At 35.6% G+C, this 17,112-nt stretch overlaps 1 long non-coding RNA gene across 1 annotated transcript; it reads left to right on the forward strand.

The window, feature by feature from the left end:
• Positions 1-12,210: 12,210 nt before the first annotated feature.
• On the forward strand, positions 12,211-15,774 carry LOC114470236 (uncharacterized). The gene is made up of 3 exons (XR_003674849.1): positions 12,211-12,362; positions 13,326-13,484; positions 14,928-15,774. It is a non-coding gene; the product is annotated as an uncharacterized LOC114470236 (long non-coding RNA).
• The last annotated feature ends 1,338 nt before the right edge of the window (positions 15,775-17,112 follow it).

Below are 17,112 nucleotides of genomic sequence, written 5' to 3' on the forward strand. Positions count from 1 at the left end.
TCGGTTCCTCTTTATTTGCCCATTTTTTGCCACTCTTGACTGCTTTTGGCCCATTTTAGTCACTTTTCTTGCCGCTTTTGGACCATTTTTGGCCACCTGTTACTATGTCTGCCTCCACTCGCTCGTCAAAACACAAACAAACAAAAAAAAAAACAGTAGTGGATCAGACCGGCCCACTTCGGGTAGATGGCCCACTGGGATGATGCCCGTTATGCCAGATGGCCAGTCCACCCCTGTTGACTTCTCACTGTGTTTGTACGCTGTAAAAAAAAAGGTAAATGCTGCTGAATTTGTAATATTACGATTGAAGAAAAACAACAATATTTACGTCTTTGCTGTGTGTGTGTGTGTGTGTGTGTGTGTGTGTGTGTGTGTGTGAGTCAGGCCGGCATCATCAAGGTGGTTTTTAAGGATCCATATTTGGCTAATTTCAAGTCTTACATCGTTATGGTTGAAGTAAGATTAATGTTTTTCCCCCAAAAAAGAATAATATTCAGAAGCAAAACATTCAATTTAAAAAAAACACTTGGTATCAGCGAGTGGTGAAATAACCCAAAATAAAAATGAGGAGGTCGTATAAAGAACAATTGTTTTATATCCCAAGAAAGAGTAACCTTTATACTATGAATTAAAAAAGAAATCAGATTTGGGCTGAAAATGTTGGGAATCACTGCTTTAGTCAACTCAAACTATTGCTGAAATGGTCCTGATGACTACATTTTGGACTAAAATAAGTTGCATTTTAGTCAAAAGACTATGACTAAAACTAAATCATAATCTCCTCTCAAAAATAAAACAAAAGCTTTCATACTAAGTAAATTAGTGAATTTGTCTACAAAAAACTTTATTTACATATTTATTTTAAAAGACATAATAAATATTAGCTATATCATGTTCTGTACCTGCTTATTTTATTGCAGAGATGAAATCTCCCAACAGGACGTGAGTCTGTAACAGACAGAGACAGACACCAGTGGGAATCAATCTGTTATCCTTTGTAACAATGTGCACTTGTATGTGTTTGTTTTTCCACACTTTAAACTCCAGACTGTTTAGCCTAAACATGAATAGATATTACACTGTACGTGTAACTTGTGGTGATATGTATTGATATTGTGCCTCTCCAAACATATTTTCACTTTCGGGTGAACTAAAGACTGTTAAGATGATTTGTAGAAATATATGTTGTTACGGGCACTGGTGTAAACCTACATTATTTAGCACTTTTTATCATGTTTAATTAGAGAGAATAATCTGAGAAGTGTGTATGTGTGTGTGTGTGTGTGTGTGTCTGTGTATGCGCGATTATTTTTTTTTTTCTTTAATGTATTGTTATTGGGAGATGTGAATAAATTATGTATACTATATCTATATAAATTATAACTGACCACGTTGTGCTCTGTTTATTCTGTAGTTTTTAGCTAAAAGCTACCAGGAACCTATTGTTCTCCTGCATATTCTTCTTCTGCTTCTTCAGAGGAAGTCTCACATCTCATGCGGGAACAATTGCCACATTTTGCAGAAAGCTCCAGTCCCATGACAGATTGCCTCAGCATTTTGAGAATTCCCAATAAAATCAATCATATTTGCTACAGATTTCAACTTTCACCAAAATGTAGCCACAATACTGAAAAACATATTGCATATTATCAAGCCCATTATTGTGTTTTTCACCCCAAACTGTAAACACATTAAACCTGTCTCCTCCCACAAATTGAACTGTCCTACACACACCATCCACTTTTTTGATTTATTAAAAATTGACTCTAAAGTGCATCAAAATGTTTTATTGTAAACGGTTTTGTAAATGTATACTCATACTGTAGGTGAAAGTAATGGATTACAAGTATTCACATTACTGTAATTGAGTTGGTTTTATGGGTACTTGTACTTTTTGAGTATATTTCTAAAACAGTATTTTACATTTCTACACCATTTTTTTTTATTGTTTTTTTTTTTTTAATTTCCATTTTATGGTCTCACATTGAACACAATCCATATGTTCTTTGTTGTGAGATTTCTGATCAACGCCCAGCCACTATCTTCGGTTCAATTTGTGGTTTCTACCTATTATGTTGTTACACACATGGCACATTTGGCATGTTCATCAATTTTGCTATACTTAGAGCCTGAGAATTTTGTTTTTTTCTAATTGAATTCATTGGTGCAAGATTTGGCCTATTGCTGTTTAAGTTTAAACATGATAAGTTTACTGTATTCAAGTGAACTGTGGCAAGATTTATTACCAAAAGAAACAATTTAATTGAGCTACTTGTACTCAAGTATTCTATGTATTACTTATTTGCACTTGAATACAATTGCAATCAAGTGACAGTACTTCTACTTGAGTAGGATTTATCAGTAGTCTTTATGTCATGTGTCAGAGTTGAGGATGAGGACCCAAATGCAGAGACAGATGGAGGCAGTGGGCAGGAAAGTCTATGTTGTTATGTATAACAACAAAAATAAAATATTCTATATCAAAATAAGGTATTTGAATTCTTACTTGATAATTAGATTTTTAGATATTGAATTTATAATTGTTAAAAATAAATAAAAATAGCTAAAAAACTAATAAATAAATAATTCAGGATATATTTTGAAAATACTTTAGGCCCACAAACAACAAGAATAGTATTGTTAATAATATTGATAATAATGATAATAAAAAATAATATAAAAGTGATTCTATTAATTATTAATAAGGTTTTTTAATTCTCAAAAATTACATGTTTTAGGTATTACATTTTTAAAGAAAAACTAAATTCTGTCCTGAGAATATTTTCTTTAGGACAAAACAGAATCTGCACCACTTCAGGTGTGAAATTAAACTCCTAATCTAATGCATTATTATTATTATTATTATTATGTTCAATATACTGGTCAATGTATTTTTTGTAATTTACACATGTGCGGCTTATCCTCCTCCGTCGTCATCTTTGAAATCATGTGCTTGTTCGAAGTGCATGCTGGGAAATATGGCTGACGGACTACGAGCAAGTCTCCTCTGATGCATGCTCGGCAAAATGAGCGTGGCAAATTCTCATTCGGGGATTTACGGCGGACTTGCTGAGAAGTTCACTTTGAATTGGAACAGGACTTGGGCTGCGCGTGATGACGTTTCACGAGTCCACAAGCACACAAGTCCTCACAAGTACACAGAGTGAGAAACGGCCAAGCTCTGCAGAAGCATGATAACGAGCCATTCAGGTGATCCAGGTGTGTTGGAGCAGGGACACGTCTAAAAGTCTCAGGAATCCGGCCCTCGAGGACTGGAGTCTGGCACCCCTGCCCTAAAGGGACGTGCTCTCGTAAAGGTTCCACGCAAGCGCGTGAAACTAATATGGAAGCACGTAAAAGTAGTTCTAAGGGAGCACGTAATAGTTTTCAGAGCACACATAAAACATTTGACCTGAATCAACTGAATGGCTCGTTATCATGCTTCTGCAGAGCTTGATGACAACACATTGGTTTTAACGAAGTGTGTCGGAACAGGGACACGTCTAAAAGTCTCAGGAATCCGGCCCTCGAGGACTGGAGTCCGGCAAGCCAGCTTTAAATATTGTCGCTGCAAGGAATTGTGGGTCAGCATTATCTCTTCTCCTTTGGTAAAGGATGCATCAGTGTTTCCTAGGCTAAAGGAGGTAAAAAGGAAGCAATGAGCCTCTTTTCCTGAGCTTAAAGAGAACTCGGATGCTCTTTATCATGGCCACCACTTAAACACTTCCGGGGGTGAAGGAACAGTGGATAGGAAAGGAGATAGGAGGGACTATTGGGATGCAGCCACAGCCACAGCCACAGTCACAACCCAAACACACTGACATCACTGGGAGGTGGAGACAATACTATAAGTAAACATGAAAACACTGTGACGTATTTTGTTGGGCGGGGCTTAGCCTGGAGGCAAAACCTCAATTGCCTTCATTTTTTCTGAGCACGAGTGTCCACTGGAATCCTATAAAATTTTAATTTACGTCCACTAACGTTATTCCTCCTATTTTGGCACCCAAACACACAAGACGACATTCTAAAGCTGTAACATTACTAGTCTCCGCAGTCTTTAGCCAGCGGCGTTTCCGGTTTTTGCTTCCAGCCACGTCTTAAGGGGGACTATACAAAAAAATGTCTTATTTCACAGTCATTATAGATGATGTAAACAATATAAAATCAAAATAGCTCACAAAGTGATTTTTTTCCCTTCACTTTTGGAATTTCGCTTTTATTCAAAAAAACTGATTCAAAACAAAAAAAATTAAAAATGCATTATTAAGCATTTGTTGAAAACTATTTACCAACATCTCCATGCTGTCATGCAATATCTGCACTTTCAGATTGTCCACTTACTCAGTGAATTTTCGACAGCTGTATGAAATCAGCCTTTAAACGTTAACAGCTGCTGTCTTGCACACAGGTGACTGGCTTAGTCAATTAGTGAAGCTGTGATATTTTCATGTGCTGAGTATCATGTCAGTGACATGGAGGATGTTTCTTGTTCCAGAAAATGTGAGTTCAAACCCTGAATGATGTAAAATGCGTCTTAGAATAAATACCACCTTCTTTCAATGTCCTACTCTCTGCCTGGCCCCGACCATTGCTGTGCAGCAGCTATAATAATATTATAATAATAATAATACATCAGTTTTATATAGCGCTTTTCTGGACACTCAAACACACTTTACAGAATTAAGAGATTATTCTTTCACTCCACACTTAGTGGTGGTAAACTACGACTGTAGCCACATCTTCCCTCCCACAATTTCTGCTGACTTGACACCAAACTTGCTACAGCGTCATCTTCAGACTGTCCTACACAAACCAGTGATTTATTAATCAAACGTACCATACATTACATCAAAATGCTTGACTGTTAACGGTTGTGTAACATATACTTGCAAATAATTTTTAATTTTAGAGTCATTGTTTTTAAAATATCACATCAAAATATGTCACAACATTTTGAATTCTGCTCTTATTCAAACAATTAGAGTCAAAACAAAAACAAAAAAAAAAAGGCATTATTAAACATCAGTCCACAAAGTGTGGAAGGGGGATATTGGTTTGAGCTCCGTCCGTCCGTCCGAGTTAAATGGGACAGCTTTTCTCAGAAACTGTTTTAAGACTGGATAACCAAATTTGGTGTGTGGCTTCAGGGTATTAATACCTTGATGGAGTTTGAAAATGAGAAGTATGCAATTATTTCTTCCTGAGTTATTACCCTTGTTCCGTTTTTCTTTACTCTGTTCAAGGTATTTTCAAAGGGGACAGCTTTTCTTAGAAATCCTTTAAGATAGGATAACCAAATACGATGTGTGACTTCAGAGTATCAATAACTTGATGGAGTTCAAAAATGGGAAGCGTGTTCTGATACACGATGTGTATAATGTTTTGGACCCAGACGCACGACACAGACAGAGTTAACAGTGAACAAGTGATTTAATTTACAAGTGAGGTGAATGTGCAGAGTCTTTCCTTCTTCAGTGAGTGGAGTTCCCAGTCACAATCCTGAAGTCCCAAACATGTGAGGTGAGTGTGGAGCAGAAGAGTAGCAGGCAGGAGGTGAGTACTGCTGAATGCTGGAGAATAAGGAGACACGAGGAGGTGAGAACAAAGACCATGGGTGAAGAACACTTTCACTGAGATCTGAGGAGGACACACCGGAGGAGCAGACAGAAACAAACACACACAAGTGGGAGGGCACTGCACAGAACTAACCATAACAAAGCGCGCGTTATTGCCCTTGTTCCATTGTTTTTTGTTTGAGGTATCTTCAAAGGGGACAGCTTTTCTCAGAAACCGTGAGATGAAGATAATAATTTTATATTCTGATGTGATAATATTTTATTATGTATACATCTAAGTTCCTAGATTTTGGACATTACGGAGAAGGTTGTGAGTTAGAAAGAGAACCAATCTGGTGGGGGATGTTGATGACTGTGTCTTCTTGTTTCTGTTTACGTTCATTTATTTAATTGCAATAACAAAACATGCATTGCTGTCTTCATTTAATGTTGACAGCATGTGCAGACAAGGCAAAATAAATAATTAATAAATAAATAAAATTATGTTTATTTTCTGATTTTTATTTTCGACAGACATTTGAAATCTGCCTTTAAACGTTAGCAGCTGCTGTCTTGCGTATATGTGACTGGCTTAGTCAATAAGTGAAGCTACAGGTGACATTTTCATGTGCTAATTATTAACTCAGTGACATGGAGGATGTTTCTTGTTCTAGAAAATGTGAGTTCAAACCCCAAATGATGTAAAAATGCACCTTAGAATAAATGCCTTTCATTGTCTTAGACTCTGCCTGGCCCCGACCATTGCTGTGCAGCAGCTATAATTTCACCTTGTGTTGCTGCACATGTCCATTAGATATTCTAATCAAGGACCTGATTTGCAACATTCAGGATTTGATCAGCATACAAAAAAAGGAGAGACACATTTAAATGAGCCACGCACCATCCCATCCCACCGACTGGTGATTACATGAATCCTGCCAACAGGATGCCCTTCAGATCTTCACTCGTTCACTGAAGCTTCATGTTAAGGATGACAGGTATGAACATATGTGAGTGGTTCCCAGCATACTATCAGCTCAATGAGCTGCAGGTTAATGGACATCCACATCAAAGCCTTTCTGTCTCAGGGATTGTTATTGATGTAGAGATGCAGACACATAAAAGGAAAGTGATAAAGAGGTGGCTTTCCTCCTGCCTGATGAGAAGAACCGCGCTAAGAGTAAAATAAAAGGTAATGAATCAGAATAACATGGAGTAAACGTTCACCGTGTAAGGCTTAGTGTGAGTTTGACAGGAGTCACTTCACCCTCATGTTGTGAAAAGATCGACTCAGTCATTGTTGGTTGTTTTGTCTCATCAGATGAGTTCAGTTCTGAGGAAAATAAAAAAGCAGACATGACTTCTGTCACAGCAGGGGCCACAGAAATGCAACTGTATCTGATCCGAGGGCCACGTCATCATCATTTATGTCAACATTTAGAATAATGACAGATCTGGGCATCAACACAAGAAAGAACAAAGGGTTTTTCTGTTTCTATTGTTATATATTTTGTGTATTTTGGATATCATTTGGTGTACGTAATTGTCTTTTAAAATTGTCATTTAATGTGTTTTAGAAGTCATTTTAGTGTGCTTTGTGTCAGGATTTTGTAAATCCTTCTCTCATTTTATGGATATATATATATATATATATATATATATATATATACAATACAAATATATATATATATATTTGTTTTTATTTTTTTACTGTCATTTCATTCTTGTTACATTTTATTTCTGGCCCAAGGGGGATACAGTTTCAGCAACATAAAAGCTTAACAGAAATATACTGTGTGGACTATAAACTTTTATTTGAAAATTAAAAAAAATTTAAAAATTATTATTACATCTAATTTATTTTATCTATTTTCTTTTATTATTACTTGACAGATGTTTAAGAAAGTTTACTGTATTCAAACAAATCTGGAACAAATTAAGAAATCTTAAGATACACAACTTCATCAACAATAACTAAATAACAGTGTCATTATTAAAAGTGTCCAATCCATCTACTCAAGACCAGATTGTCCGAGACTTGCCCCAAGACGTTTGGGAGCTGAGACCGAGACAAGATCAATGGCAATGACATGTTTAAACAGCATTCTCTTTCTCTCTCTCTAATAATATAAATTCCTTGTCGGTATTTAAAAGTCACTGATGAGTCAGTGAGTAAGATGAGCACACGGTGGCTTAGTGGTTAGCACGTCCGCCTCACAGCAAGAAGGCCCTGGGTTGGACACGTGTCCTTTCTGTGTGGAGTTTGCATGTTCTCCCTGCGCTGCGTGAAGTAAACTTTCCTCCCAAAATCCAAAAACATGACAATAAGGTTGGTAGGAGTCTTTAAATTACCCATAGGCAGTGACTTGCCGTGACCACTAGGGTTGGGTAGGCAGGGCGTTGCAAATCGAGACCACCAATGATAATTCCATATGTTTCTGCTGGCAAGTGTTAATTCAATTCAATTCAACTTTATTTGTATAGCGCAATTTACAACAAAGTCATCTCAATGTACTTATCAAAATATAAAATTCATAATAAGAAAGAAAAAACCCAACAAGATCCGCATGAACAAGCATTTAGCCATCTAACAAAATCAACACCATAAACACCATTAAAGAAACATAAACAATTATTTAATATAGCCTCCATACTCTCCCAACAACATATATCTCATGACACGGCAGAGCATCTGTTGTTTGTGTTGGAAACAGAAACAGATAAAATGACAACAACAACAACTCAGAACAGCTTCAGTAAGGCCCATCCACAAAGTCAATCCTTCCATTCACTGTGAAAACAATTTTCATTACTGAAGCTCTGGTAGCTCAGGTGTTCGTCTCCCATCTTTTAAAAGCTGTCGTTTTTCCTCAAAAGAAAGTTTCTCTCTTGTCTCTAGCACTGTCATCCTGCCTGTAGTGTTATCCCGCCCACTAGCAAGAGAAAGTAGCAGCAGCCACGCTGTATCAATTCACTAATGCACTCTGAAGGTACGTATAGCATTTAGCATAGCATGGTTACGTCCAAAGGCAGCTTAGAGAGCTGCCTTTTTACGTAAATAGTTTTCATCTTGGGGAAATGACTGCGCAAACACATAAAAACACGCTATGGGAACAGAGGCAGAGCAGCAACGTGCTTTTGGGAGGGGGTGTGGCCTCCTCCTGCCTTACAGCGGAGTGAGACTGCAGCGTCTCTGCCGTACCAGGAAATAGCGTTGTTTCGTAATTTGGGCTATAAAAAGCACAAAATGCAGACACTTTCAAACTTATAGGTAATGTAGGCTATCGGAAATGAAAAAATAAATAATTTATAATTATATGATAATTAAAACAAAATATCAATTCACCTTTGGGTAGGCACTGCCTACCTTGCCTACCCTGACTGCACGTCACTGCCCGTAGGAGTGAATGTGTCTGTGTGTTGCCTTGCGATGGACTGGCGCCCTGTACAGGGTGCACCCCTGACTAACGGGCAATGAGAGCTGGAGAGAGCTGGGCGGGGGTACACCCTGGACAGGGCACCAGTCCATCGCAGGGCACCACAGACAGACAACCACTCACTCTCATTCACTCTATGGGATTGTGGGAGGAAGCCGGATGAAACCCACGCAGTACGGGGAGAACATGCAAACTCCACACAGAAAGGACCCAGGTGTCCACCCCAGGGCTTAAACCCAGAACCTTCTTGCTGTGAGGCGGACGTGCTAACCACTATTCCACTGTGCGCCCCGTAACTACATTTACCATAATTCCCATAATTACATTCAAAAAGTTAAACTGTCATAGATTATAGATTCAGGGCCCACAATTTAAATGATTTCAAGTATTTATTTGTTTATTTTTAAATAACTTGGGCTTCCAGCTCATAAAACCCACAAAAACAGGAATTCAAAAAATTAGAATACTGTGAGGAAATCACCATTTACTTCTCAGTTTTTGCAGAACAAAAAGAGGAGAAGAAGGACTGGACTGTTGGCCAGTGGTCCATGGTCCTCTTTTCTGATGAAAGTAAAGTGTGTCTTTCATTCAGGAATCAAGGTCCAAGGGTTTGGAGGAAGACGGGTGAGGAACAGAACAGAACATTTCACCCCAAATCATGACTGACTGTGGATATTTCACACTGGACCTCAAGCAGCTTGGGTTCTGTTCCTCATCCCTGATCTAAATAAACATCTATGGGCTGACTGTAAACACTTCACCTGTTGCTGTATATGTAAGTGTTCAGAAACTCTCACACCTTTATTTATTATTTATGTAGGATGTCATGAAATAAAACTTCAAGCATCTCATGCACTAATTATCTGTGCTTAAATTAAGAGTGAGATTAAAAGATGACAAACAATAGATCACATTCATAAACAGTTTGAAACCAACAGTGTGTATTTCCCCATAAAACTCATTAAACCTATTAGATGTTCATTCTACATTAATGAAGTCATAGCAGACACCGATCAATGGATTCCGGTTTAAAGACGCTGTAATGAATGAAAAGCAGGATCTTTGGTTACTGATTATGAATGTCTTCAAGATGTCTCCAGTTTTAATTTGGAGCAACAGTGAGTGACATTTTGTGCATGTGATAGAGAAGCTATAGAGTTGGTAATGCTGCACATATGGAGATAAAGGCCATATACATCAGTCACGCAGCGAAATAATTACATAAAGATATAACCTCAAGGAGCTTGACCTTTCTCTCTGTTTTTCATTGCTCTTTGACATTTCACAAATGGCTAATGTAATGTGTGATGGTTACCAGTAAGAAAAGAAATTCCACAGTTTTGCATTCCAGTCAAATGAGCTGGAAACTCCAGCGTGTTTCCTGTGGCTGTGGGAGCCCAGCTGTGACCATTTCAGCACCAAATAAATAAATCAACATTAAAATGTTGATTTATTTCATTTATTTATTTAGTGCTGAAATAGTCTCATATGTTAAGGTTTCATTTAATCAGATTAGGAAATCCACTTTTTGTTGTTTCGACTGACGACTGCCAGTCTTCGGCAGAGGCGTGTGCTGATCGCTTTGATGTTTCCTTTGAAGTTTCCTTGACTTCCGCGTAATAATCACAGTAAGATTCCAGAATCCAAAGTAGATTTTTTTTGTAGAATGTATAGATTAGATTAGATTATCCTTTATTTTATCCCACAGTGGTGGAAATTCAAAAAATTGCCAGTCTTTGTCAGAGGCGTCTGCTGATCGCTTTGATGTTTCCTCTGAAGGTTCCTTGACTTCCACGTAATAATTACAGTAAGATTCCAGAATTTTTGTAGAATGCATAGATTAGATTAGATTATCCTTTATTTTATCCCACAGTGGTGGAAATTCAAAAAATTGCCAGTCTTTGTCAGAGGCGTCTGCTGATCGCTTTGATGTTTCCTCTGAAGTTTCCTTGACTTCCACGTAATAATTACAGTAAGATTCCAGAATTTTTGTAGAATGCATAGATTAGATTAAATTATCCTTTATTTTGTCCCACAGTGGTGGAAATTCAAATGTTACAGCAGCCATGAGACACAAAGAGAAAGCAAACAAGAAAGTGAAGTACAAATATACAGAAGGAAAAAATTAAATAAAAAATAAAAAATGTATGTATGTATTATTAGCCCATTGGTTAATAATAAATGGTTCGGTGTTTTCTCATACCTGGTAATGCTGACTATTGTTCTCTGTTTGAGTAATTTCACTGGATCAAACCTTTTTCTAACATTCCACACAACAAAATATGCAAAAGTCAGAGTTTTATCAATTGTTTCTTAATAATTCAACAAGCACACTGTACATTTTTAGTTTGATCAGATGAATACTTTTTGAGATATGGACAATTTAGTATCGGGGGATATGTGTTGATTTTTGCGCTTCCTTATTTTTCTTCCATTTTCAGCTTCCAATATCTCAGGAACTACGTGCATAGGAAACTCAAATGTAATTTAGTAACACAGCTGTACATACTCTTTCAGAATATACACAAAGATCTGTTATACATCCTATCTGGTGGACATGCCAGCACCTTTAAATTGGAAAAAAAGTTAGTCAAGGTTTGGGTTCTGTTTAATTCTCTAATGATATAGTCACATATATAAATATATAATATATTAGTTGTTGGGTGACAGTCTCTTGAAATTTTACTATTTTCCTTGGCTCATAACTGCGTGTGGAAATGTAAGAAAAAGCTGATCTCTGTTTTAGTTTATATATATATATATATATATATTTATATATTCTTCGGATGTAAAAAAAAAAATATTTATGCAACTTATTTATTTCACCACTCGTAAATATTGAAAATCCTGTACATGAGGTCATTGTAGCTCGCCTCTTTGTCGTATAATCATCTATTCGTTTTTCACTAGTAACGCAAAACATATAAAAACCATTGCATCAGAAAAAAAAATCATTTTTGAAAACATGATATTTATTATTAACTAATTCCTCATTTTTAGGGTATTTTTTCCTTAAAAAAACATTAATATTTATCCATCAACGTAGTTATCAGAGGTATGATGAATATATAAATATATAAAAACAACATTACTTGGAATTTGAAAGTGATGCATTTAAGAGTGAACCTGGACCCTGAACCCAGCGGCAGTAGGACCCAGATCCCCAAGCTGATGAGGAAACACAGCATCGCCTTTTCCATCCTCCCCATCCTCCTCATCCTCCTCATCCTCCAGACCAGAGCCATGATGCTACTGCATGTCTTCTGTCCTGCTGTCCTCATGTGTTTGACTGCTTCAGTCCAGGCCCAGCATCAGGACCCTGGACTTAAGGGGAGACCCTATGACGTCCTGCAGAGACAGGATTTAGGTGAGAGAGAGAGAGAGAGAGAGAGAGAGAGAGAACCACCACAATGATAATGATGATGATGATGTCAGCATTTAGAATAATGAGCAATATGAGCTTTAATACAGAGCAGAACAAAGGGTTTGTTTGTTTTTGTTGTTGTTTTGTTTGTTGTCATTTTGGATATTATTTTACTTTTTTTTATGTTTGTAGTCGTCTTGTGTGTTTTTGGTTGATTTTGTGTATTTGTGTTGTGATTTGATGTATTGTTGGGTGTGTGTAATATTTTGTTGTCCTTTTGCATATTTTTCTTAAATTTTTGAGTCATTTTGTGTATTTTTGTTGTCATTTTGTAATTTTTTTCTGTAATTTATTTTTGTATTTTTGGTCATCTTGGGTAACATTTTGCTAATTTTCTGTATTTTTAATGTGGTGGGGTTTTTGTCATTTTTGGCATTTAATCGTCTTGTTTATATTTTGTTTAATTTTATGTATTTCTGTTATTGTTTTTTGTATTTGTGCTATTGCTTTGTATATTTACTTGTCATTTCAAATATTTTTGAGTCATTTTGTGTATTTTTGTTGTCATTTAGTAAATTTCTCTGCCATTTGTCCTTATGTGTATTTTACTGTTAATTTCCTTTTAATTTATTTTTAGTGTTGTCTATTCTTGTTTATTTTGTGTTGTCATTTTGTGCATTTTTGTTGTCATTTTGTACTTTTCTTTGTTATTTTTGTGTATTTTTAATCGTCTTGCCTGTTTTTTTTTTGAATTAATTTTGTGTATTTCCTTTTGAATTTTCTGTTTTTTGATGTCCTTTTGTGTATATTTCTGTAATTTGAATTTTTTATATATATATTAAGTCATTGTGTGCGTTTACTTTGGGGGCCACACACAATGCTACAGAGGGCTGCCTGTTTCCCATGTCTGATATGGCATATAGTAAATATATACATATATACACGTGTGTGTGTGTGTCCTTTCAGTCGCACTGGGGAGTGTCCTCGCTGTCCTGCTGGTGCTGATGATCATCATGGCCGTGTGTGTCTATAAACCTTTGTCCAGTCGCTGAAGAATGAAGATGTTGGTAAAACAGACAAGGACGATGATGATGGAGCTCATCACAGCCTCAAACCAATGCAACTGTAAATTTATTTATTATCATTTTACTTTTCTTCCTTATCACAACTAGCAGCAAAAAACATATTGTAGAGATTTTTATCAACCGCAAACCATTCAGAATAATGAGCAATCTGAGCATCAATACAAAAAAGAACAAAGAGTTTTTTGTGTTGTTGTTTCGTACATTTTGTTTGGTCATTTTGTATATTTTTGTAATTTTCTTGGGAGAAATGTTTTGCATTTTCATTTTTTATTTTTTTTTTATTTTGTAATTTTGGAGTCATTTTATGTATTATTGTCATCATTTTTATATATTTGGTGATTTGTGTATTTTTAATGACATAATGTGTGTTTTTGGAGCAATTTGTGTTATTTTGTGTTTGTGATTTCTTTTTTCTTTTCTTTCTTATCAATTTTTTTTTCATTTTTGTTGTCATAAAGTGTGTTTTAGAGCCATTTTGTGTATTTTACTGTCATTTTGTGTTTTTTGTAATTTTTATGCGAGCAATATTTTGCAAGCAATGTTGTAATTTTGTACTTTTGAAGTTTTATGTATTATTGTTGTCATTTTATATATTTTCCAATCGTTTTGTGTATTTTTTGTATCAAATTGTGTTTTCAGCGCACGTTTGTGCATTTTGGATATTTTCCTATCATTTTATGTATTGTTAATATCGTAATGTGTGTTTTTGGAGCAATTTTGTGTATTTTTGTATGCGTTTGTTTTCAATTTGGTGTTTTTTTTTATTCTTTTGTGATTTTTTTTTTTTTTTTCATCATTTTGTCAAAAAGTGTGTTTTAGAGCCATTTTGTGTACTTTCCTATCATTTTGTGTACTTGTAATATCCCAATGTGCATTTTTGGAGCAGTTTTGTGTACACTTGTTTTAGTTTTTGTGTTTTTTCATCATTTGCGATTTTTTTCTTCTACTTTTGTCCATTTTTGTTGTGAAAAAGAATGTTTTAGAGCCATTTTTTGTATTCTTGCTGTTGTTTTGTGTACTTTTCTGTCATTCTGTGTGTGTTTGGAGTCATTTTGTTCTTTTACTTTGGATGCTGCGCAAATTAGACAAGCCGCCCCATGCCCATATCCCACATGTTGTATCTGTTTTATCCACAGTTCATCAGAGCAACACTAGTGGGTCCATTAACCGTGGGGCGACCGTGGCTCAGGTGGTAGTGGGTCGTCTTCTGATCGAGAGGTTGGGGGTTCGATCCCAGTACCTGACTATGTGTCGAAGTGTCCTTGGGCAAGACACTGAACCCTAAGTTGCTCCCAGTGGTAGACTAGCGCCTTGCATGGCAGTCCTGTCCCACTGGTGTGTGAATGTGAGAGTGATTGGGTGAATGAGCTGATGTGTAAAGCGCTTTGAGACTGCTTCAGTGTGGGGATAAAGCGCTATATAAATCTAGTCCATTTACCATTTACCATTAACAGCTGACAAATCCAACTTTTTTTTTTCCCAGGACAAAAAAGAAGCAGAACTTTTCCATGTCCAGAGAAAGTTGCTACAAGCAAACCACTTCACAGGAAAAAGAAAATAGAGCCAAACTCAACAGATCAGTGCGATCCAAGTGGTGTAGCTTTGGTCACAGGTGGGATACAGGGGACACAGAGAGAGAGAGAGAGAGAATCAAAGCCAAAGTGAAAGATGAGTGAGAATATTAACAAGTGGACATGAAGCTTTGAATAAACTATTTAAAGATCAAAGGACACTGTCATGGATATTTTTTCATGTTTGTGGAGGTGATGCAGAGACTGAATTCCTGTCAGTTGTAATCACAGACTGGTGTGGAAATAAATTCACCTGAGAGTCACTATTTGTGGCTCCCGTTTGAATTTCCTCTTCTTGTCAACGCTTGTTTTTCTTTCAAAATCTAACACCTCTGTATTATAACCAGCAAGTTTATTATGTCTTCTTTATGAATGGCTTTTTGTTGTTTTTCTTACCTTGTCTGCACATGCTGTCAAAGGTCAACACTACATCAGGGTTCCCACGGACCCTTAAAAGGTCTTAAAAGGCATTAAATTCATGATTATAAAAATAAGGCCTAAATTGTCATTAAAATGTTTTAAATCAACTTTTCAAAAGTCTTGAATTTTTAACACATCATAAGGATGATTTTATGATTGTAACTAGTCTCACATTTCTTAATAAATGGGAACATTTGTTTTTAAAAAAAAAATGTATAAACAACATGGGAAAATGTAAATGGCTGCACAAAGATTGACTATTTGTGTCGTCATCGTGTGTATTTGGAGTGATTTTGATTATTTTAGTCTGTTTTGTGTGTATTTTTGTGTGTTTACTTGGGGGGTTGTCAGTTGCCAATTATGTTTACTGTGAAGTTGGTCTTGAATTCAATTTCAAATGGCAAAAAAAAGTCTTAAAAAGTCTTGAATTTTATTATTTTATTATTATTTTATTTTCTTAAAATTAAAAACACAATATTAAACAACTACATTTCTATACTTTTATTTTGTGAAATATAAATCTAGTTAAACTAAAATGCAGTAAAAAAAAAATTAATCACTATAGTTGTTTTTAAGCAGAATGTCGTAGTCAAAGAGGGTACTTGGAGTCAAGAACATCACTGAGCAGAGAAAGGAACCCTTCTGCTTCAGCATTTTGTGAAGTTAAATGTCTAATCTACAAAGTATTTACATAAATATTCTCTTCATGTGATTAATTTGTGTCTAAAAATGGATCAATAAAGAAATTTGACAGAATATGAACTTTCTATCCAGTGATTAAAGCTAAAAGTGTGAGCCGTAAACTTCCCTTTGACCCCAGGTTTGATTTAAAGAAACCAAAACATCTGAGAAATCATTCAAAAATCTTTTCTAATGATTAAAGAGGTTAGCTCTGTCGCTGTTACATCTGTGCAGCTTTCAACATGGACATAAAAACAACACAAACGCTAAATGTAACACCACGTTTGTGAGAACAATGAAAGCATTATACAAAACAATGACCAATAAAGCTCTGACCATTGTAAAGTTGTACAGCATCTTTATTCAGCATTTACCAACAAACCATTTTTTTAACGTGTCTTTTGACCAGATATACAGCAATCTAAATGTTAAATGTAAATCTTAAATCTGAATTAATAAATGTATTTATTTAATTGCAATAACAAAACATGCATTGCTGTCTTTATTGCACTTGTAGTGTTGACCTCCGACAGCATGTGCAGACAAAGTAAAAATAAAATAAAATCTAAATCTGAATGTTAAATCTAAATGTCACAGTGAAACTAAATATTTAGCTAATATGTAAATTCACCAGAATTTGCTTTTATGTTGGTACTTATGGTGAATTTGCATATTAGCTAAATATTTAGTTTCACCCGGAACATTTAGATTTAACATTTGGATTTAGATTTAATATTAAACATTCAGATTTAACATTGACATATTTTTACAAGAAAAAAATATCACAAATATTGCTGTAAATCTGGTCAAAAGTAACGTAAAAAAAAGTTTAACTTTTTTTTTTAACGTGGTTTGTTGCTAAAAGTTACAAAAAAATTTGCTGTTTATTTAAGCATGCATGACTTTACAATAGGCGTCCAATGAGTTGCTGTATAAGAAACACGCAATTTTTCAAAATAAGTAGACAGAAATAAAGTGCTTTATTTTAGAATATTT

Source organism: Gouania willdenowi, chromosome 9 (assembly GCF_900634775.1).
Source record: "Gouania willdenowi chromosome 9, fGouWil2.1, whole genome shotgun sequence".
Classification (NCBI taxonomy): domain Eukaryota; kingdom Metazoa; phylum Chordata; class Actinopteri; order Blenniiformes; family Gobiesocidae; genus Gouania; species Gouania willdenowi.